The sequence below is a fragment of the Sitophilus oryzae genome, unplaced genomic scaffold (genome assembly GCF_002938485.1).
Source record: "Sitophilus oryzae breed Bouriz unplaced genomic scaffold, Soryzae_2.0 scaffold_1494_pilon_pilon, whole genome shotgun sequence".
Classification (NCBI taxonomy): domain Eukaryota; kingdom Metazoa; phylum Arthropoda; class Insecta; order Coleoptera; family Curculionidae; genus Sitophilus; species Sitophilus oryzae.
In genome coordinates, this window is record NW_022146163.1 from 5,213,991 (window position 1) to 5,238,784 (window position 24,794).

The following is a 24,794-nucleotide window of genomic DNA, read 5'->3' on the forward strand; positions in this document are numbered from 1 at the left end:
ATTTTATTGGTTTTAATGGAAACAATAGTCATTTTTTGAAAGGTGCTTTTAGACTTGAGCACGCACGCACTGAGTGTTGGTTTTTGACTGGTGCTCAAAGGAATTTTATGTGTTTGCGAACGCTCAGTTTGCACCGGCAATTTGTTTTGTATGCGTGCGTGCGTGCCTTCACCAATTCGTCAAAAAATAAGTTTGTATTTTAAACGAGAGCCGAGAACGCAAACGAATGCCGTTGGCGTACACACAGCTCATGCGTGCTCAAGTCTAAATGCACTTTAATGTAGCATTTTTACTATATCATATTTTCCTAATTTTTTTACTATGTATTTTAGACGGGCCACAGGCTTTAATATCCAAATTTCAACCAAGGAGGCAAGATACTGCTGATAGTTTTCAAGGTATTTTTCTGCGATTATGTAAAATTATATGGGGATCATAAACATCTAAATTTCTTGTAATTTGAAACATGTTTAAAAATTATTATCTATACAATGATCTTTATCAAAAATATGTTAACCAAGACAAGATTTATCTGCTTTATCCTATCTTCATTTTATTGAGCCTTATACATTTTGAATTTAGTTACTTATTAATCTTATTTTTGATATTTCCGTTCCTAACTGGGAGAGTTTGTATTAAGATAAAAACTGATGGTCTCTGTTTCAATTTTTAAAATATGTTGCTAATATTGTCTTGATGTTGATTATACACCTGGTCGAAATTCAATTGTTACAGAATGTTCGTATTGTTCCCCACAACAAAGAAATATGTTAAATTTTTGCCATAGTTGTACGAACTCGTTATGCTAAATCCAACAAGTATATTTATGATGTATATTGAACTGTTGATTTTTATGTATAGTTTATCGAGTTATACAGTTTTTATAAGCAACTGGTTCATTAAAAGATCTAATATACAGGGTGGTCCGAACTGCATTAGGGAAACTTTACGGCAGCATATTCTGCAGATAAAAATAAGTAAGAAAATTCGCATAAACGTATGTCCTAAAATGCGGAGCGGAAATGTTTCGGAGATACAGGGTGTAGAATTTTCATTTCAATTTCCATTTTTTCCAAATAATTTCTAGACTAACGTCAATATTTGGATAAAAATTAGTGTCTGGGAGTTTTTTTCACATGAGAAATTTGATTTTGATGTCAATGTGCCTACTATTTATAGACGGCGCCACCTACATACTTTTTAACTGGTTTGAAGAGTAATAATGTTTCGTCCATACCTGTATAAAACTACTGAGTAAAAAAATATACATTTACGACGTTTTTTGCGTAAAAAAGGTCTCTTGGTAAGAATTGCTACGAGTAATGGTTCTCGAGATATTTGGAATCGAAATTATCAATACCGGTCATCATTGATTTAAATTAAACATTTTTTCTAAATTTTAAATGCTTTTGTGCCAAAAGTCCAGCAAAAACTATTTTATCATAATTTTTTCGAAGAAAAAATTAAAAAAATAGTAAGTTACCAAATTTATCATTTCAGTCACATAAAACATGTTTATTTTATTGTCAATATGTATGGATTATTTCTATACTAAATATATTGAGAACGGTTGCTCGTGGCGATTTTTACCAAAGAGGCATTTTTAGGCAAAAAATCACTGAAATGTATATTTTTTTACTCAGTAGTTTTATTCAGGTACGGATGAAAAGTTATTACTCTTCAAAATAGTTAAAACACATGTAGGTAGCGCCCCCCATATACAAGTAGGAGTCATATTGACATCGAAATCAAATGTTTCATGTCAAAAAACTTTCCTGCATTTTAGTTTATCTGTCGTTAAAAATAAAAGTAAGTTTGTATAAAAATATTTATACTTTTCGCAACTGTCTAGTTGGCTTGGAAATGGCGATCGATAACAATCGCCATATAATTTACTTACAAATTGACAGCGATCCTCATTTCTATGCCATCTCTGACGCCGATTTTTTGTTGTGATATGAAATCCGAGAGTTTATTATAATGAATAATACTATCTTACAAAAATGGCAAAAAAACACTATAGAGTGACCTATAGAATTTTATAATGGATTTGTTTTTGAGGTCAATGATTTCAAGAATTATTTTTATAGACAACTTTTGATCATTAAAAATGCATTTATTTACTTCTATTGTTGCCGTCACAAACGTGGACTTGAGACGCATAATATATTTAAGTCACTCGAAATATAATAAATAATATTATTGAAATTATAATACAGGGTTGTTCATCACATACGACACGGAGTATTGTAGCTAAACGACTAGATTATTACAAATTGTAAGTTTTGAGTTTGTTGAAGGACTATTAGAGCTATAGTTTAAAAATATTTTTACAAGATACAGAGTGTCCCAAATAAATAAAAAATATCAAAGTTGTATTTTTTAAAAGGAACACCCTGTGTATTATTACATTTTTAGTTTCTACGATTAAAATAAAGGTAAGTTTGATTAAGGTTTATCACACTTAAACTTTACTGTTTTTGAAATATTTTCAATTTTGTGAAATTGCAGTAAAAATTTTAAGGGTAAGCTTATCACAGTTTTTAATACTAAATATTTACTAAAGTTTATCTATTGATCAGTTATTTTGTTGCAATAATAAAAATTAACTTAACCTTATACAGAATGTCCAGAAATTTATTTTAAATAATTACTAGCTTTAAACGGTAATAAATTGTTTAATTTAAATGGAACACCATGTATATTTTCTGAGAATCAGATGTACAATTTAATTGTCTATCAAACTGTATTATACCATTTTTACCTATCTCTTCAAATTTTCGTAGAAAATGCATTTTCTTATAATCTAGACCTCATTTATCAATATATACCCATGGAATATTGACATATTAGATTATTTTTAAAGATGTAACAAATTTTTAGAGAGTACAGATACTATTATTGTCGTCATAGTTGTTTAACAAATTATTTATTAACAAACTGTTTAAATATTTGTTAAAGAGGGCCAATTAATATAATTCCAGTATCCAAGCTATATTAATTATTTACTGTGTGCGTTGATTAATATAATAATTGCTCCAAATACTAAAAAAAACAAATTTTGTATGGGTATTAGACAGTGTGGTAAAAAATAACACCTTAAACATTCTATTTCATTTTTTGACGAATGCTTATTTATAACAACAGCGAAGTTAAATTTCATAAATTATTATTACATTGATTTCTGATTCAAATCCACATTTATTTAGAATAATTTATTAACTAACACACTTAAGTATGTAATTAATTAATATTTGGGCGGAAATAATGGTGGTATAAATAATTGGTATACTCTTTTATAAAGATTTAGATAGTTTTCTTTTTGTATACAAATGGGCTAGTAATATTATCGTTTTCAGCACCTGTACATTTTGTACATTTGTTGCTTTAAAAATAATCTAAAATGTCAATATTTCATGGGTATATTATTAAATGAGGTCTAAATTATAAGAAAATGCATTTTCTACAAAAACTTGAAAGGATAGGTAAAAATTGTATAATATCTACAATTTGACAATTAAATTGTGCATTCGATTCTCCTAAAATATACAGGGTTCTATTTAAAGTAAACGTTATTTTAGTTTATATTCCCGTTTAAAGCTAAAAATTATTTGAAAGAAATTTTTAGACACTCTGTATGAGGTAGTATTATTTTTATTATTGCAATACAATAACTGATCGATAAATAAACTTCAGTAAATATTTAGTATTAAAAACTTTGATACTTTGATACCCTTGGAGAAATGGAGGTTTAAAATTTTTACCAATGCCAAAAAATAATGATTAAAATTGAAAATATTTCTAAAACGGTAAGGTTTAAATGTGATAAACCTTAATCAAATTTACCTTTATTTTAATCGTAGAAACTAAAAATGTAATAATATACCCCTGTATACAGTGGTATACCACATTTAAAGTTTTAAAGTGTTCCATTTAAAAAAATACAACTTTAATATTTTTTATTTATTTTGGGACACTCTGTATCTTGTAAAAATATTTTTAAATTGTAGCTCTAATAGTCCTTCAACGAACCCAAAACTTATAATTTGTAAAAATCTAATCGTTTAGCTACAACATTCCGTGTCGTATGCACAACCCTGTATATTAACATAATAAAATATATTTCTAATTTCTAGGCAATAATATACAAACTATTTATAGATATATATATATATATATATATATATATATATATATATATATATATATATATATATATATATATATATATATATATATATATATATATATATATATATATATATATATATATATATATATATATATATATATATATACATATAAGAATCGAGGTTCAGTTTTAAAATAAAGAAATAGCCAAATAATAGAGTAAACAGAGAATTATGAATTGTCAGGTCAATGACCATGGAGATTTCTTCCGGTTGTAGAACAATTTAAAATATTTTTTCAATGTAATTAATTTTTTCGTGAATCCCGGGACCAATCCCGGGATCGACAAATTATAATCTCGAAATCCCGGGATTGAATGCCCTAATTTTTAGGCAATAATATACAAACTATTTATATGTATAAGAATCGAGGTTCAGACTAAAATAAAGAAATAGCCAAATAATAGAGTAAACAGAGAATTATGAATGGTCAGGTCAATGACCATGGAGATTTTTTCCGGTTGTAGAACAATTTAAAATATTTTTTTTTTGCGTAATTCTCCAGGAAATTGATTCTATCTATATAATTAATATTGCGAAAATTGTTGGTAGGTACGTTTGATTCTTTATGGTGATAAAATGCATTCAAATAACTTATTGTATAGGGTGATTCAAACTTGACGTCTTGAGAGAAAACCACGAAAAATATAGTAATTAAGTTTTGTTGATTTTAGGAGTATTGTATATTTATTTGTTTAATTCAGGATCAATCATGGCAAATACTGTTAAATCTGATTATAATTCCTTTTATTATCGTTCTAATTCATTATTTTTACATCATTTCTATCTATTAAATGTAACGAAATGTTTTATTACTATAGGTAATGAGAACATCACAGCATAGCAATAATAAATAAAGTATTTCATTTAATTTATTCAGGAATGTTATTATATTTATCCATCGTTCATTAGATTTTAAAAATATACATAATTTAAATGGAAAATCCAAATAAAGAGGATATAGCAAATTAAAATATTTTTATACAGGGTTGCGCACCTCATTCGCCTCGGTTAGTGAAGAAAACAGAAAGATGTGGAAAAGAATATTTTATGGGTATATGTGGGAAAACAATGTGCATAATTTAAAATTATTTTGAAATGTACAGGGTGTGTCAGAACTAAGATCCATACCAAAATTATATTTTTTCTTATAGAACGCGCGCCCTGTATTTTATTCCATTTTTGAATTCTTTCAAAAAATTCTTAATTCATTTATTATAAGTTTAATATGTTTAAAAGCTTTGGTGTTTGAGATATTTAAAGATATTTAAATATGCAAGCTATAAAATAAAAAAAGCTATATAATAAAAAGTTTGTCGACACCTTGTACATTACTTTTCAGAATTAATTCTTGTGCTGACTTGCAAGCCAGAGAAATAAACTTTACTAAAAAATTTTTATTGCTTCCTTAAATGTATACAGGGGTATCCAAAATTGCTGGTCTATTTTAAATACTTATCTTTCATAAAAACTTCGATATTTTAAATACAACACTATGTATTTTTTTAAATGAGTCGAAGCATATTTTAATGCTCTTTCAAACTATATTAGGGTTTCCTATCTATTTGGCTCAGATTTTGAATAAAAAGCGATTTTTCAATAAAATTGTAATCAAGATGGCTGGTGTCGCCATGGCAATTTTCCATTGACACTTATAGTAGCTATTTTCAAAATTGACATTAGTTTATGGACTTTATTTAAATTTATAACAGGTTATTTTTATTTAATTTACCTACAATAAGGTTAATAAGTAAGTATTTATTATTTTATCAAGAAAAATGAAGCAGTATCTGCTGGCGGAAGGACTGGATATGTTACTAGTGATTTTATTTTGTGAAAACAATTGCTTGTTGGTCTGAAGGGTTTATGCTCAAAGATATCTAAATAGGAATTTTCTTGACAAGGGTTCCTTTGAAAAACTACTTTTCCTATTTCGCAGAGCTGATAGTGTGGTATATGAAAAATCTATTAGGCAGAAACCTGTCGTTGGAAGTCAAGAAAATGAATTTACGTTAATTGGTTCTTTTATAGAAAATCCTAATAGTAATAAATATAGAAAAGATTAATTCAAAAATTAATTAAAGAATTAATTTCGGGAGACGATAATGCAATTTTATCGTCGTGTATAAAACAATATTTTTTTCCATAGCAAGTTATATTTTAAAAAATATTCAGAAATTATTATTTGAAGGAATTTTTTACGAGTAGAAAAAATATTGTGCTGGGTTGGCGTTGGTTTCTATATGGTTTCTATGTAATTTGAAAAATAAATAAAGCTGTCTCTTTAGTTGCCAGTTTTGAGTCAATATTTTTTAATTCTCTTTCGTGTCGATTGCTGATTGAATTGGAGCCAGAAATGGCTCAAAACGAAATAAGTAAATTACCAACAGATATTCAGGCTGATGCGACAAACGCCATATCCAAACTACTTCCATTTAAATCTCGAATAACTTATGAAAAGGAATACAAACATTTTCAAAAATGGAAGCAATTAAAAAACGTGCGAGAAGAAATAAAGTTTTTAACCTATCCGCGCTGTTAAAGTATCATCTATGAGTACCATTTAATCTACCCTTGCGGTTAAAGTACTATTTTATCTACTATTTTTGATAGATATAAAGCAATTTTAACAGTGTCTATGGAAAAAATAATTAAATACTTACTTATTAAACTACTGTAGATAAATTAAATAGAAGTAAACTATTATAAATTTAAATAAAGTCCATAAACTATTGTCTATTTTGAAAATAGCTACTAACTAAAATTATTTTTGCAATTCCATGTGCTTAATACCTTAGTGTCTTTAGTTTCAAACCTCTGGTTTATTCATTAAACTGTTGACTTATTCGTTATAGCTGTGGTTATAAGCTTTCCGGAGACTGAGCTGCGAACATAACTAACACAGTGGAAATACTATTTCTAGCAAAATGCCGTTTAACCATCGTAACTTCTTCGAAAATCTAAGTTGCGAAAATCATAATTATTTTATACAAAAATTACTCTATTTGCGAAGGTAGTAAAATTTTTGTAAACAAAATTTGACATCGAATTTGACAATAACACGACCACATTTTTGCAGGTATTTTAATTGTAGCTTTCTCTGGACCGTATTATAAATTTTACTAATTTAAAGGTAGATTTTTGCAACTAACTTTTAAATGATTATTCTAAATGAAAGGAAATTCTAGAAAAAAGTACAACTTTAACGCCTCTTCAAAAAAGTCTAATACAATTTTTGCATAAAATCATTTGGGGAGATAATATTTGACATATTCAAAATTTACATGGGATTTCCTATGTCCCGTGTTCCGATGCACCACACGGTATATAAATGACAAAATAGTATTATAATAAGTCAAAATTATTACGATATTAAAAAGCACTTACCAAAGTTTCGTAAAACAAGTTCTTCACAACAACATACTTAACAAAGTAAATTTTTCAGTCAATGGTTTAACTATTCGGTATGCTAGTTTGCTTAATATGATAATTGTATAATGGATATGTTTTTTGTTTTATTTCTTCTAATTTGACAAACCTGTAGTTTTACACTAAGTACTATTCAGAACCAGTTGTTTAAAAGTATTTTAAAACCTAGTTTAGATACAAATCTGAATGTTAATTTTTATTATTTGTTTTATGTCTTTAAAAAAGAACTAGCGTGTACCAGCGACTTCGTTCGCGTCGAATTAATCATTTGTAATGGTGATGATAAAGCAAAGCAAGAATTTACATTAACATACAAACTGGATAAAATTTTCTCACATTTATGTCAGCATGAGAAAAAACAATATGGCGATATTATTATATAACTTCGTAATATTTGAGAGGTAGTTTCATCTCGTTGGAATTTGACTTTCGAAAAATCCGTTTGACAAAAATAAGCTTTTTACGTCAAGCAGTTTAGTCAGAATCGTGGTTAAGACCCTCTTGGAATTTGAGATTTGGGAAACCCTTCCTTATCGAACCTTAACCACACAGTTAATCCGTTTGCCAAAAATCAGCTTTAAACGTCAAGTAGTTTAAGCAGAATCGTGATTACTCAATGGTCATATTTTACGAAACACCCTGTATAAATTTATAAAAAATCTTAAAATATGTAAAACAACAAAATAAAATACACGTGTTTAAGAGTTTTTCCGAAAAACTAACCGGTTTTTAAATAAAAAATATTTTAATATTTGAGGGATAGTTTCACCCCCTTAGAATTCGAGTTTCGAAAAATCCCTTCTTATCGAACCTCTACACCCTAAAGTCAATCTGTTTTCCAAAAATCAGCTTTTTACGTCAAGCGCTTAAAGCAGGATCGTGATTAATCATTGACCAGATTTTTCGAAACATCCTGTACAGGGTGGCGCCTCTCATACGCCGTGGAGGCTCCAAGGAGAACAACAGTAGATATTGAAATGAAATTTTGGGAGCATATGTAGATCACTTAAAGGCATTTTTTAAAAATATGTAGAGTTCTACGGGGTGTCCCAAAAAAAAGTTACACATCAAAGTTGTGTTTTTTGTAATGGAACATCCTATATATTAATCGATTTTCGGATTCTACGAAAAAAATAAAGGTGAGTTTCATTAAAGAAGCATATGCCTAAAATGTAAGGTTTTTGACATATTTAGCATTTTCTAAAAATGAAGACCAAATTTTAAATTTCAATAAAAACCACCTAAATTGTAATTAACCCTGTATATATTAATATACAATTAAAATAACCATTGTATCTTAAACCAAGCCAAAACTTGATTCAAAAAGTTATACAGGGTGTGACAAAAATAGTATTGAACATTGGTCACTATCTACTGTTGTTCTCCTTGAAGCCTCCGCGGCGTATGAGAGGCGCCACCCTATTATACATTTTTAAAAAATCTTAAAATATGTAAAAAACAAAATAAAATATACGTGTTTAAGCGTTTTTTCGGAATCTTGACCGTTTTTTAAATAAAAAATATTGTAATATTTGAGGGGTGGTTTCACCCTCTTGGAACTGGAATTTCGAAAAATCCCTTCTTATCGAACCTCTACACCCTAGAATCAACCTGTATGCCAAAATTGAGCTTCTTACGTTGAGTGGTTTGAGCAGGATCGTAATTAATCAGTATGTCAGCCACTTAAGGATTTTATATATTAGTATAGATTGCTACGATAAACCCTTTCATACAAATTATTTAATTCATGAAACAAAAACTGACTTCCATTTAAAGAGAGAAGACTTTTTATAGCTTTTTGAATTAGGACCTGTGTTCTTATAGCAATATTCAGGTGCATAGTGCATAGGATATTTCTAAAGCATATCGCGCACTTATTTGAAGCCTGGCGAAAAACCGTGCAAAGGATTAAATTTATATTATACAGGGTGTCCCAGAAATAAGTGCAAGTATTTTAAGGAGTGGTAGATCTCGATAAAAGAAACATATTTTCTCTTTATCGCTTTTCAAACAAGTCCAAAATAACGGAGTTATTTTACTTTGAAAATTTCCAAAAAAATTATTTTTTTGCTCAAATTTTGAGGACCACTGGATCTTTTCTGGATTTTCTTTCTTGTAAATTTAATCTACTACCTATGTTGCCATATTATCAAGAAATTATGTTTTTTAACTAAAAACTAAAAAAAATCCAAAAATTTTTTCAAAAAAATTCGTGCAAAAAACCTCAGGCGTGTTTCTGGGGTTGAACTATACTACCAGTTAAAATACTTGCACTTATTTCTGGAACACCTTGTATAATGTACGTCCGCTGACTGCGCGCGCCGAAGCGACGTTTGTTGCAGAACTGGAGCTACTAGAAGAATGTATTGTAATGACATATACCGGGTGTCCCACTAAGAATAGCTCTCGGCTGTATCACGGAAAGTATTAGCCGTAGCGGCTGCGGAAAAAAATATTTATAACTAAAGGGGCTATGAGAAATTGCTGGAAATTATTTTCAAGTTTGTAGAACGCCCGCTAGGGGGCGCAACTGCAACAAAAAATATAAAAATGGAGTTTCTTCACAATTTTGCCTAGATAAGATGTACTATAAGTAACAGCTTCACAATCTTCAGTAAATTTTGAATATTTTTTGTTAGAATCATTTTCCCCTATCTACCAAAATAAAGTGGTGGAGAAAGGTTAGATCTGTTTTTATTTAAATATTAATAACTCTGGACTGGATGATCGGAATCCAACAAGCGAGAGCTCGTTTAAAAGAGCGTTGCTTACTCTATATTGTACCATATAAACAATAATAATAAGCTTTTGAACGGAGACGCTAGGAGGCGTTGTCTTACAATTTAACAAACATTGCGCGTTTTTTCAAAAAAAGTAAATGCAATAGTATATGTAATTTTAGCTGATAGTAAACAGTAGTAAAAGCTTAAAAAGTCAGCGAAAACCGCATTTTGATATCTTTTTTCAAACCAAAGTTATTAGCAAAATTATAATAAATACCAAAAAATAAGTCCTTAATTACCTTATTTTTACAACACGGTATCAGTAGCCCTCTTAATTATGCCCACTCTAACAAAAAAATAAGATAGAAATAGGTAGTTTATTTTAAAATCGACGAAATACCAGAATACCATAATACCAAAGGTATTAATATCTAATAATTAATATATTAATAACAGTGAACAAGAAACGATGATTCAGTGAAGTCATGGTATATATGGTTTGGAAAAAAGTTGCTTTTGACGTAATAGTATAAACGTCAAATTGTTTTTAGATCAACATTTTGAGAGTCTTATCAGCGTTTTTTTATCTTTTAATTGCTTTTTCAAAATGTCTTTATTATTTGAAATAGTTGAAGTTGTTGGCATTTTGACTTCTTTTCGGCAGCCCCTACGGCTAATACTTTCCGAGATACAGCCGAGAGCTATTCTTAGTGGGACACCCTGTACAGGGTGGTCCGAAACTTCGGCACCATATTCTGCAGATAAAAATAAGTAAAAAAGTTTCTCTAAATGTATGTCCTAAAATGCTTAGTTTCGGAGATACAGGGTGTAGAAGTTTTATTTTTATTTCGATTTTTTTCAAATTATGAGGTAACCTCATCATTTGGATGAAAATTGGTGTCTGGGAGTCTTTTGACATGAGAAATTTGATTTTTATGTCAATATGACTCCTACTTGTAGAGTGCGCCACCTACATATTTTTTAACTGGTTTGAGAAGAAATAACTTTTCGTCTGTACCTGTATAAAACTATTGAGTAAAAAACTATACATTTACGACGGTTTTTACTTAAAAAGGTCTCTTGGCAAAAATCGCTACGAGTAATGGTTCTCGAGATATTTGGAGTCGAAATTATCAATACTTGTAATCATTGACATAAATTAAACATATGTTGACTAAATAGTTACAAGAGTCTTATAAATTTTTGTGCCAAAAGTTCTTTATTATAATTTTTTCGCAGAAAAATTTATGATTAATTTTAAAAAATTTAAATTTCTCAAATTTATTATTTCAGTCAAATAACATCTACTCAGAGTGTTTATTTTTTGTCAATAATGACATGTATTGACCATTTCCGTTCTGAATATCTTGAAAACGGTTGCTCGTAGCGATTTTTACCAAGAGACATTTTTTACGTAAAAAGTCACGGAAATGTATATTTTTTCACTCAGTAGCTTTATACAGGTACGGACGAAAAGTTATTACTCTTCAAAACAGTTAAAACACATATAGGTGGCACCCTCTACAAATAAGAGTCATGTTGACATCTAAATCAAATTTCTCCCAGACACTAATTTTCATCAAAATATTGACATTACTTCAGAAATTATTTTAAAAAAATCAAAATAAAAATTAAACTTCTCCACCCTGTATCTCCAATACTATGTATTTTAGGATATACATTTATAAGAACATTTTTAATTACTTTTATCTGCAGAATATGCTGCCGAAGTTTCCGGAATACAGTTCAGACCACCCTGTATATGAAATTTTACGACATATTTTGTATTTGTTCACTCTACATCAAAATATCTTTCTTTAATATGTGTATAATATACATTATATTTTTAATATTGAAGGTAATAAATGTGATAAAATTCTATTTATATACTATATATATTTTGACGTGTAAATTACTATTTCATTATCAGCTAAAACCAATTTATGAATATAAAAAAGCGACTAAATAGTATTTTTAAAATACATTTTTAACTATGGGATTTCCATAGGTTTAAAATTGGTTTAAAGGTTTATCGTCACTCTTATGAGTGTAAAGTTGGTAAATGGTTCAAAATATAATCTTCTAAAAGTAAGATCTAAACTATCACTTTCTCTAGTTTATTAAATTAATTGCCTCTTAGACAATTAACTTTCTAGTTTTAAAATGCTTGGGACTAAATTATGTTTTGGTGCACGAGATGAGAAAAAAAATTGTTACAAATTTTTTATGCTAGTCATAAGGATCAAAATATTCAACAGGAAGTAAAACAACTTACTTTTCTACAGTAAACGTAAACGAGCATGGTTTTCAATCAGTAGATTATCCAAAAAATCTCTTTTAAATAATACCATAATGTCATAAACTATACCGAATAATTTTGAAATAGGTTAATTTTTAAAATATTGTTTACACATTCAAAACTCTCTTAAAATTATAACATTATTGTTGCATCTTTAATCACTAAATTCAATAAATTTTAACATTAATGAATGGCTATCAACCAATTTTCAATTTTTGTTGGAGATAGGTAAAAGAAAATGTCTGCAACTTGATATTTCAAAACAGTGGATAACCTTGTATAGTAGTGTGCTCTTTATTTTAATTAATTCTCTTAATAAGACCTATATTTATGGAGCACTTGTCAAGAAATTTATCAAGCGCGTATCACTATATACTTGCTTAATAACCAGAAACCAAGCGATTGCAAAAAAATGCATTACCTACATAGAGTTAAATTAAAAATCAAACTATATGAAACATAATTTAGAAAAGATATTGCAAAAAACATAAAAAAAGTTAAATTAATATCCATTTTCAAATTGATTTAACGGTAAAAAATTTAAAAAAATAATCAGTTATAAGTAAATAAAAGAAATTTAAACAGTTTTTTGCAAGAATTTATAATTTTCTTCTTGTTATTGCAATTCACAAATTGGTATTGAGTATTCCAATTGGCTTGTAAATGACGAATCGATGATATTCTCCATATAATTCTATGAATTTAATACTCACCGGTACGAAAAATTTTCATGTATACAGGGTGGCGCCTCTCATACGCCGCGGAAGCTCCAAGGAGAACAGTAGTTTATATCGAAATGAAATTTTGGCAGCATATGTAGGTTAACTGAAAGCGTTTTATAAAAAAATACAGAATTATACAGGGTGTCCCCAAAAAAAATTACACATCAAAGTTGTGTTTTTTCTAATGGAACACACTATATATTAATTGATTTTCGGATTTTAGGAGAAAAATAAAGGTGAGTTTTATTAAAGAAGCATATACCTAAAATCTAAGGATTTTGACATATTTTACATTTTGTGAAAATGAAGAGTAAATTTTAAATTTAGATAACAGCTACCTAAATTTTAGTTGACCTTATATAGCCTGATATTTAATTATAGTTACCATGGTATGTGAAACCAAATTGAAATTTGACCCGAAAAGTTATACAGGGTGAAACAAAATTAATATGGAACATTAGTCACATTCAAAAGCAAGTTACTCTTTTATTTTAAATGGAACACCCAGTATATTTTTCCGGTGTTCAATGGGGAATTTATATATCTTCAAAATATTATTAAGGTTGCCTACCCCTCAGACAAAGATTTTCCCAGATATTTTAATTTTTATGATTTTGCGTCAGTAAATCTTTATTATTTGAAAAAATCTAGGTGGCTGTGTGATATACCTTTTGTTAATTTAACAAAAATTAAAGATTGAAGAGTAAAATATTCAAGGGTAATAAAAACATACACGTTTAAAACATATTTTAATTATTACAGAATTAAAACTAGATATAAACCTATAATTATGCGACAAAAGTTTGTTATATAAAATCAAATGCTCAAAATGCTTCCTTTCCTGTTAAAAAACCTGTGTTTCCTGCGTTTTCAAAAGGATTTTCATTTTAAAAGACATTATGTGGAGTTCTACCTCGAAAAGCAGCTACAATAATTTCTCTCGTTGTCGACACTAGTTGGTCGAGTTTTGTAAACACTGTCTTTAATATATCCCCATAAAAAAACATTCTAGACAAAATCAGGAGCATTTAAGTATTCTATTAATTGGTGAATTAACACCAACTAATAGAATCGTATCAATTCTCTCTGATGTAGGATAAGTTTGCATTTTCGCCAAATTTCTGAGAAATTTTTTTGTATTAACCGACACAAAATGATAACTAGTTGTTAAAGTTGGACTAATTAGACAGCTATGTTGAAGTAACGTCAGACATATCACAGCCACCTAGAATTTATCAAATAATAAAGATCTACTCAGCTTTTGAGATGATTTGTCATGGTTTGTCATGTAAATGAAAATATCAAGAAAAATCTTTGTTTGAGGGGTAGGCAACCTTAATAGTATTTTGAAGAGACATGAATTCTCCATTGAATATGGGAATAATATACTGGGTGTTCCATTTAAAATAGAGAGTAAGAGAGTAACATGCTTTTAAAGGTGACCAATGTTCAATATTAATTTTGTCTCACCCTGTAGAACATTTCGGATTAAGTTTTAATTTGATTTAAAGTACAATAGTTAATTTAACTACATATTAAGCTATACCCTGTAAATTCCAATTTAGGTAGCTTTTATTGTAATTTTAAAATTGTTCTTTATTTCTAGAAAATGTTAAATATGTCAAAAACCTTACATTTTGGTCATAAACTTCTCTTATAAAACTCATCTTCATTTTTCTTCCAGAATCCGAAAATAAATGAATATATAGTGTGTTCCATTACAAAAAACACAACTTTGATATGTAACTATTTTTTGGGACACCCTGTAGAAGTCTCTATATTTAATCTATTTACAATATTTAATAATATCTATTAATTAAAAAGTGCTCTGAATTATCCTACATATGCTCACAACATATCATTTCAATTGAAACTGTCGTTCTCCTTGGAGCCTCTGCGGCGTATGAGAGGCGCCACCCTGTATTTTAAAGTTTTATATATTCGTATTATTTTGGACCGATTTGATGATTTTTTAAGCAATTTGTAGCTAAATATTTTACTTTTTAGTATCTCTTTCTAAATTAAACATAAAAGTTGCCATCTGTCATTTATCCGAAGGAAAAAAAATATTGATCTTTTCCAAACCAAACCAAACCAGACCTCTTCAAAATTATGCTCCAACATCAAAATCCTTTAAATATTGTTTTTAATTAATTTTAATGGGAGATGATAAATGTGTTTGTACCTTCTTAACATACGAAAGAAAAAAGGAGAATATAATTTTAAGGACAATGAACCCACAACAAGTTATTTTTAAGATTAATACCAACCCACATTTTTTGCATTTCACATTGCTAAGATTTAAAAAGGTTTGTGTTAACTTCTTTTAAGCTTTAGTGCTTGTTTGTTGTTTGTTCTTTATAATATTTAAACATATTTCCCGTGTTTGAAAAGTTTTACTTAAAAGAAGCTTTATTTTAAAACTGATTTAATTTCAAAAACAAATTAAAACAATAATAAAATAATTTATTAAATATCGCCACTAGTGGCTCACTTCTATAAATTTTTGTATTTTTTTTTGAATAAAATGTGATTTGATTTGGTATGTGAGTATATGACATAAATTAGAATTGATTGACGTATTCAATTCTTTTCGGCCACTTCCTGTTTCACCGGAAATGACTTCAACTTTTGATTTTTAAATGCTATCCCCGGTATTTTTCTACTTTATTGGATAGAAAATGACACTCTGAATAGAATAGCATATCATATGTCAACTTTTGACATTTTCGAATATGGTTTATTTGAAATGGCAACATGCGATTCATAACGACAATTTGACTCGAAATACCAAGTGTGTGGTATCAAATTATTCGTAAAAAAATGCTTTTTCCAAATATGCTAATGAACCACCCTTGTTCCATTGAAAAAAATTAAGATATGATTAAAAATACGATTTAGGCATCTTTTAACCGGCCAGAACAAAATACTTAAAACATTCGACTTGATTAAAAATTTGTGTTCTTAACACAGCCATGGCAATCTAGATTGAAATTTAAAATACGATTTTTCGTTAATCGAAAGTTCCGGTGAAACAGGAAGTGACAAAACAAAAACAATTGAATACGCCATAATTCTAATTTATGTCATATACTAACATACCAAAGCTCGTTTTTTCATCTGAAAAAATAAAAAAATTGGGGTGAACCACTTTTGAGGCGCACCCGGTATAATGTTTTCTTACATAACTGCAAATATTTTAAGGGTTGATATATGTAGATCTCGACAAAAGAATATATTTTTCTCTTTAAATAATAAAAATTTAAAAAATATATTTTTTGCTTAAATTTTGAAAACCACTCTTCCTGTCTCTAAATTTAATCTATTTATGTTGCCATATCAAGATGTTATGTATTTAATTGAAAATTTAAACTTTTAAAAAAACACAATTTTTTTCACCAAAAAACATCACAATAAAGAACCTCATGTAATATAAAGTTTGTTCCAATATGTGCGGTTTCGATTTACGCGGTGTTTTTAGTTGAAAAAAAGTGATTTATAAATTTCCACGGCTTTCTGGTTTATTTTCATATCCCTTTCTGGCTGTACAGGGTGGGTCAAATTCGACGCTTTTAAAGTAAAGCAGCCTTTTCTAATATAATATTGGTGTCTGGAGCTCAATTTTTATCAAAAACATATATGGTGAAAACCGCACATCGATATCTGTTACCGTTTATGTGTTACGGGGTATTTTTGAAAAATGTGCATTTTTAACAAATTGGTATAACTTTTTTGCTATGGAAAATTGTGTATTTTTGTGAAAATATTTCCAAAGCACCTTTTAAAACTACCTTGCCGTTAAAACTACCTTTCCAAAAATATAGCAAACTTGATATTTTGTTATAGTCCCCTTCGAAATACAGAATTTTTATAAGTTGGCCACTTTTAACTAGTATAGGCTTTTGACCCCTTATTGATGATCTACCCCTAATGGAACTCGAAAACATATTTTTCCAACAAGACGAGGCACTGCCTCAGAACGCTGATCGTCAATTATTTCTGCTTATCGGCAAATTTTTGCAGTTAATTTCGAGAATAATTGAATAGCTAACCCAGATCCCAGCCGTTGGCCGTCGAGGCCGCCGCGCCGGCCTGGTATTCTTGTAGATTTTTATTTTTGCGGAAGAATTAGGGTTCTTATTTTTAAATTGTCCGTATGATCTAGACAAGAATTAGAAGTACTTAGCGGTTATGCGAGAGTATCTTTCACCCCACTGAGTTAATGAATTCCGTGAGAAATGTTCTAAAACGGTCCCATCTGTCCATAACAGAAGACGGTCGACATGTCGAACACCTGTCGCAAAATCTCATATCTTGGTTTGTTATTAATTTTTATTGTTGTTAGATATAGTTTAAATGTGTTGATGTTGTTAAATATAGTTTAAATTGTTATAAATTACTGCATCTCTCATTGCAAAAATTATTTTCGTTTTAATTGCTGCTCACAGCTAGAATTTTTTTGCATTACAGCCAGCGCCGTTCAAAGCCTACTTATTGGGGGTATTTTTTCAAAACTCTATATCTCTAAGAGAAATCAGGCAAAATAACAAATATGCTATATTTTTGGAAAGGTAATTTTAAATTCAATGAATTAAAAATATATAGGGTGTTCCATATAAAAAAATAAATTTTCTGTTGATAATTGTTAAATTATTAATTTTAAAAAATTATAATTAAAACATTAAATTCTACGTAAAAAATGCTTTGGAAATGTTTTTACAAAAATACAAAATTTTCTCTAGCAAAAAAATTACAGTGATTTGTTAAAAATGCACATTTTTGTGTGAAAAACACCCCGTAACTCTGAAACGATAACAGATATCGATGAGTGGTTTTCACCATCATATTTTTGATAAAAATTGATTTCCAGACACCGATATTAATTTTCGTCTATTTCCTATAGAAAAGTGTGTTTCTCTTTAAAAGCGTCCAATTTGACCCACACTGTACAGGGTTTTAATGAATATAAAAAATTATAATATAAAAATATTTATAACAAAAATAAATCGAAATTAAACACTTACCCGCAAGTGACAGTCAACAACGACTACCGCGAAAGGATAATCGCAAAAATGATAATAACTAAAACGGATTCAATGGATTTGCGTGCCCGATTGACTTAATTACAGTGTGGTTTCCGAACTTTTCTAGCTGACGGAAGTCGGTGTCGTAGAAAAAAACAAAATCGGCAAACAATATAACGAGCTACCTCCGGTTGGTTAATGGTCGACGCTGATGGTATGTTAATTTCGAACTAAGCTAAGAATCCCGCAGCTAATAACAGTTATAATTTTGATTCGACCATGGTGGGGAACGATTACCCATTTTTACCATCGAATTGTCCATCGCGCCAACTAATCTACCGTTTTATTCTGCTGTTATTAGTCCTCTCTTATTAAGATATTTAATTTTGTTTTCGGCATATTTGTTTTTATTTAATCATGCATTGTTATACCATAATTACTTTCCTGATAGATTAATAAATAAAAACAAAATTTCTGCTTAAAAAATACAGGGTGTTCCAATATTATATTATACTATACAGGGTGCTACAAATTCGAGGTACGAGCATTGGTATCTCGGAAACTGCAATAGCTACGAAGATGGTTAAATTGGGGCAAAGTTGCGCTTTGGGATGTTCACCAAGATCAAGGACTGTATATATTCTAAAGGACTGTTCGATCGCGTCAAATCGTCGCTGTCGTAGTCGCCGTGGAATGCTACGTCACGCAGGGACCAGCGCTCCACAGTGCGGCGGACGGTTATTATAGCGGAACAAAATCTCAAGAGCAATGTTTGGGACTTAAAATCTAAGAACGTAGCAAATGTTCTAATATATAGCAACTATATGGTTAAATTTATTTATTATTAACAACTTAATTTATTAATAAATAAATACAAGATAATAAAACTATGATATTATTCGTACATGACACACAAAAACCGTATTGTAAACTATTGCCAAATACATAAAATTATGATATCAGGTGAAATACTTACAAAAAAACTCTTTAGCAGTTATTTTTTAATTACTTTGTAATCTTGTGACACCCTCTATATTTTATTTTAAAAAATTATATTTTATTTTAAAAATAATAATTAAGATAGATATTTTAATTTTAATTTTAACACTCGGTAATTGTAAATTCATATATAGTAAGTATCTAAGACAATTTTTTTAAACTCAGTGCCTTTTGATGGAGTTGTTTTGTTTTTATACTATCCGATTGAAATGAAACTTTCTGGGCATTCACCTGTTAAGCTTGAACTCCCTGTGACTGTGACTACCTGTGTGGGTAACTATTGGTAACTCAAAAGATCTACATCATTCTATATATCGATATTTGAAATAAAGTGAAAGTTTGATATCTGCAGAACAAAGGGACGAAGGATTTTAACAAATAATATACGTACAGTAGAAAAGTACATACCTTTGGCAATCTTCAACATAATTTGGTTTTGGAATAAAATGTATAAGCACTTGTAAATATTTTGTTTTCGTATGATCTCTGCCTTGCTGAGCAGAAAACAATCAAATTTGGTTGATAAAAATGTATCGAAATACAAAGAATATTTATGCATTTTTATATCAATTGGAATATATACTATTTATTCTTACAGTACACATTTTTTGGCTTATTTCTAACCAAACGCTTTTGTCCCGCTAAATTTATCTTCCAACGCACTGTGCGCTCATCCGTCAAATGCAAAAATAACTGTCACTGTCTAAGGTCTTTAGCGCCAACTTCAACTCGGTCCCCAGATGACGTAAAAAAACTGACAGTGCAGGAAGATAGGAATCGAACTATCCTTATCTCTATAGTATCCTTGCACCAAGATGCCATCAAAAAAGTTTTAAACATTTCAAGGATTGCTGAGTTTTTGGAAAAAACTGATTTTTTTGAAAATCAATTTTATTTTTTCCTATCGTTACTTCTTAGAAAATCAAAAAACTAATTGCACATTCTCATAGGCACTTTATTAGGGCTATCTGATAGTATTTTTAGATTTTCAAATTAGCTGATAATTTGCGAGATACAGAGATCAACTTATTTTTTTTAAATACGGACCTGCATTTTTTATTTCAGATTGTGAAAGAACTCGGTCTCCCGAGTACAATGATATGCCACACTTAATATTTTTTTTGTTCTGACATTTGAACACAATTTATTTAAACTAATTTCAAGTCCGGCTATGTTTTTTTTAAATATTTATGCCCACTTGCACCGTTTGTATAAACTTTGTTTAAAGGCTAAACAGTGATTAACTATATAATATTTTTTATAGTTAATCACTGTTTAGTCTTTAAACAAAGTTTATACAAACGGTGCAAGTGGGCATTAATCTGTTCATCGTTACAATATTGATAAGCTTTCAAACTTAACAATGTGGGGTAAAACCTTGAATACGAAAAATCAAATGCAATAAAATAATAAAAAATAATATAATATAAACAATCGAATCACTTTCCCGGAAGCAGGGCCTATTTTACCAGAAGGCCTATACGGCCCGGGCCTTGGGCCCGGTGGTCTGGGGGGTCCGTTAAATGTTGTAAAATATTCATAATTTCAAATGTAAATTTACATAGCAGAGAAAAAAAAACAGTTACCTCTGATAAGGAAAATAAAATTAAATAAAATAAGCTTTAGATTGATATAATTAATGCTTTTTTTTAAATTAGAATTAATTGTTGTTTTTTTTTTCATTATTTATTTTGTTGAATATAATAATGTTTATATATGTTTTAAAATTAATAAAAAAATTAAAATAAAAATAATTATTTTATTTTTTTAACCAAAACTAACAAGAGAATTTTTGAATTTTATCGGAAAAGAGGGCCCGAATTTTTGCTTGGGCCTTAGGGCCCGACCAGATGAAAAATAGGCCCTGCCCGGAAGATGGATTGGAAATGGTAGAGCAGTATAATGTCTAGCGAGGTTCCTAGACCTAACGCCAAGGCACCAACGGGCTACATTACTTGACGTCATTTGTAAAAGTGAAATCAGTTCATCTCAACATTTACAAAATGCATTCGGAATTATAAGAAGAAATTTCAAACAACTATAAATAAAATTGACCGAAAAATAAATTTGTGCAATAGGGAGGGTGGTAACCCTTTCGAACATGTATAACATTAAAAACTAATTTGTAAAAGTTGATTTATTTATAATAACTACGATTAATATTATATTAAAAAAAGTTAAATATAATATCTTTAAATTTCTGACCTGGATATTATTTTATTTGAATCTTCCAATTGGCTCGATTTTCCTTATTCAATGTTAATTAGCGCTGATCAATATTGTTGCGATGAATATAATCAGATTAAATAATTTAAGAAACCAGAGTCGGACTTGAAATTATTTTAAATAATAATGAAATAGTTTTGTTGCTGTTAAGGTTCCCAAAACAAAAAAAGTATAAAGTGTGGGATATCATTATATTCAGGAGACCGAGTTCTTTCAAAACCTGAAATAAAAAATGCAGGTCCGTATTTAAAGAAATTAAGTTGGCCTCTGTATCTCACAAATTATCAGCTAATTAGAAAATCTAAAAATACTATCAGATAGTCCTAATAAAGTGGTTATGAGAATGTGCAATTAGTTTTTCGATGTTCTAAAAAGTAACGACAGGAAAAAATTAAATTTATTTTCAAAAAAAATCAGTTTTTCCAAAAAACTCAGCAATCCTTGAAATTTTTAAAACTTGTTTGATGCCATCTTGGTGAACATCCCAAGGCGCAACTTTGCCCCAATTTAACCATCTTCGTATCTATTACGGTTTCCGAGATACCAATGCTCGTACCTCGAATTTGTAGCACCCTGTATAGTACTACAACGCATTTTTGGAATGAAAATAATTTATGTAAATTAATACTTCTAATGAAAAGTTTAAGGAAGGGGAATCATGTATTCACGCATTAGAGACAGAATCGACATCACACACCCCCATTTTTGACCAATTGAAACATTTAAATTTGATTACGTAGATTGAACGTAGATTTCTGTCTAAAGGATATTGGGGTAGGTGCCCATTGGTTCGGAGATTTTAGTTTTCGGTTTTTTGGCAATATACCACGTTATGGTATGGCCTTTTACATGCTGAGCAAACGTTTCTCTCCAATCCTTTTTATTGCTCAATACTACAGTGAGGTGTTTCTCAAGATCTCAAGTGTGTTTTTGGTATGTCATTCATTGCGAGTTGGAAGAGTGGACGTTTTTTGGAGGGTGTTCCAAGCACCTGTACTAGCCAACTATAGTATAATACACGCGTTACGTGTAGTAAACCAATCAGTTATGAAATAAAAAAAACATTTTCTCTTTGTTGTTTTTCAAATAAATCCAAAATAACGGAGTTATTTCACTTTGAAATTTTCAAAAAAAATGATTTTTGCTAAAATTTTGAGAACCAGTGAAAAGAAAATCCAGAAAAGAGATTTTCTTTCTTGTAAATTTAATCTACTACCTACATACGTTGCCATATTATCAACAAATTATGGTTTTTAACTAAAAACTAAAAAAAAAATGCAAATTTTTTTCAAAAAATTCCAAATTTGAAAAATAAAATTTCGCGAAAAAAATAATAAAAATATTCTTAATAGTGTTTCTGGGGTCAAAATATACTACCCCTAAAAATATTTGCACTTATTCTCACCCTGTATTTTCTTTCTTGCATTTTCGCTTGTATATACAGTATAATCGAAAAAAAAACGGCGTCAGCAATGACTATGAAATGAAGATCGCTGTCATTTTATATGTAAATTTATATGAGAAATGTCATTGATTGTCATTTCCCAGCCAATTGAACGCCGTTTTTTTATCATACGGTATTATGCTAGTTGTTAATTGACAACTTGTCAAAAATAATTAGGTTGCGTCAGTTTGACACCAGTTAACCATGCGTCAGACACTATACAGGGTGGTCCGAACTGTATTCCGGAAACTTCGGCAGCATATTCTGCAGATAAACATAAGTAAAAAAGTTTGTATAAATGTATGTCCTAAAATGCTTAGTTTCGGAGATACAGGGTGTAGAAGTTTCATTTTTATTTCGATTTTTTCCAAATAATTTCTGAAGTAACGTCAATATTTCGATGAAAATTGGTGTATGGGAGTTTTTTGGCATGAGAAATTTGATTTTGATGTCAATATGACTCCTATTTCTAAGGGGCGCCACCTACATGTCTTTTAACTATTTTGAAGAGTAATAACTTTTCGTCTGTACCTGTATAAAACCCCTACTGAGTGAAAAATTATACATTTCTGTGATTTTTTACGTAAAACAGGTCTCTTGGTAAAAATCGCTACGAGAAATGATTCTCGAGATATTTGCAACAGAAATCATCAATACCTGTCATCATTGATATAAATTAAACACGTTGACTAAATAGTTATTAGACTGAAATCATAAATTTGAAATGTTTTTGTGACAAAAGTTCAACAGAAACTGTTTTATCGTCATTTTTTCGAAGAAAAAAATATAATTAATTTAAAAAAATAAAAATTTCCCAAATTTATTATTTCAGTCAAATAACTAGATATCTACTCAACGTGTTTATTTTTTGTCAATAATGACATGTATTGACTATTTCCATTTTAAATATCTTCAGAACGGTTGCTCGCAGCGATTTTTACCAAGAGATATTTTTTACGTAAAAATTCACAGAAATGTATATTTTTTTACTCAGTAGTTTTATACAGGTACGGACGAAAAGTTATTACTCTTCAAACAATTAAAACAAATGTAGGTGGCGCCCCCTACAAACAAGAGACATGTTGACATCAAAATCAAATTTCTCATGTCAAAAACCTCCCATACACCAATTTTCATCCAAATATTGACGTTAATTCAAAAATTATTTGGAAAAAATCTAAATAAAATGAAACTTCTACATCCTGTATTTCCGAAACTAAGCATTTTAGCACATACATTTATACAAACTTTTTTACTTATTTTTATCTGCAGAATATGCTGCTGAAGTTTCCAGAATACAGTTCGGACCACCGTGTATACCTTACACTGACAAATTATAGCGCGATTTAACAATATATTGTTGCGGACCCGTGTGGACTCGACCTAACTTTATGTCCCGCCCTCAGATGACCTTCACATCGCATTAAAGAATAGACACCGTAATGATTCATTCGGACGTTCGAGAAAAATCGAGTTCCACTGTAATGGAGTAGTACATACGAGAACAATCGAAGCCTTCTCTATGCACCTAACGATTTATGGACTATTCTAGAAATCTTTAGCTGTAGGTATAAATGCCGGCGGCTGTGGCCTAAAGAGGCCTTTATAAATAAACGAGTACAGTTGACGCGCTAAAATTCAAAAAATAAATTCTTAGTTATAAATCGTTTGTAAATAGTTCTTTAAGTCTTTTATTGTTATTGTTTTTGTTAATTAGTGTTAAATAAATAGTGTTTAA

The 24,794-nt window shown here is 29.4% G+C and overlaps 1 protein-coding gene across 2 annotated transcripts in view; it reads right to left on the reverse strand.

Moving 5' to 3' along the window:
- Positions 1–18,619, reverse strand: part of LOC115877563 (multidrug resistance-associated protein 4-like) — an 80,009-nt gene extending 61,390 nt beyond the window's left edge. The window contains exon 1 of one of the 2 annotated variants that reach the window (XM_030893803.1): positions 18,388–18,619. The gene's annotated coding sequence lies outside the window, so the exon portion shown is untranslated. Of the gene's footprint in view, positions 1–7,577; positions 7,608–18,387 lie in introns of those variants that run through there. The other variant, XM_030893804.1, reaches the window with a different exon arrangement.
- Positions 18,620–24,794: the final 6,175 nt, after the last annotated feature.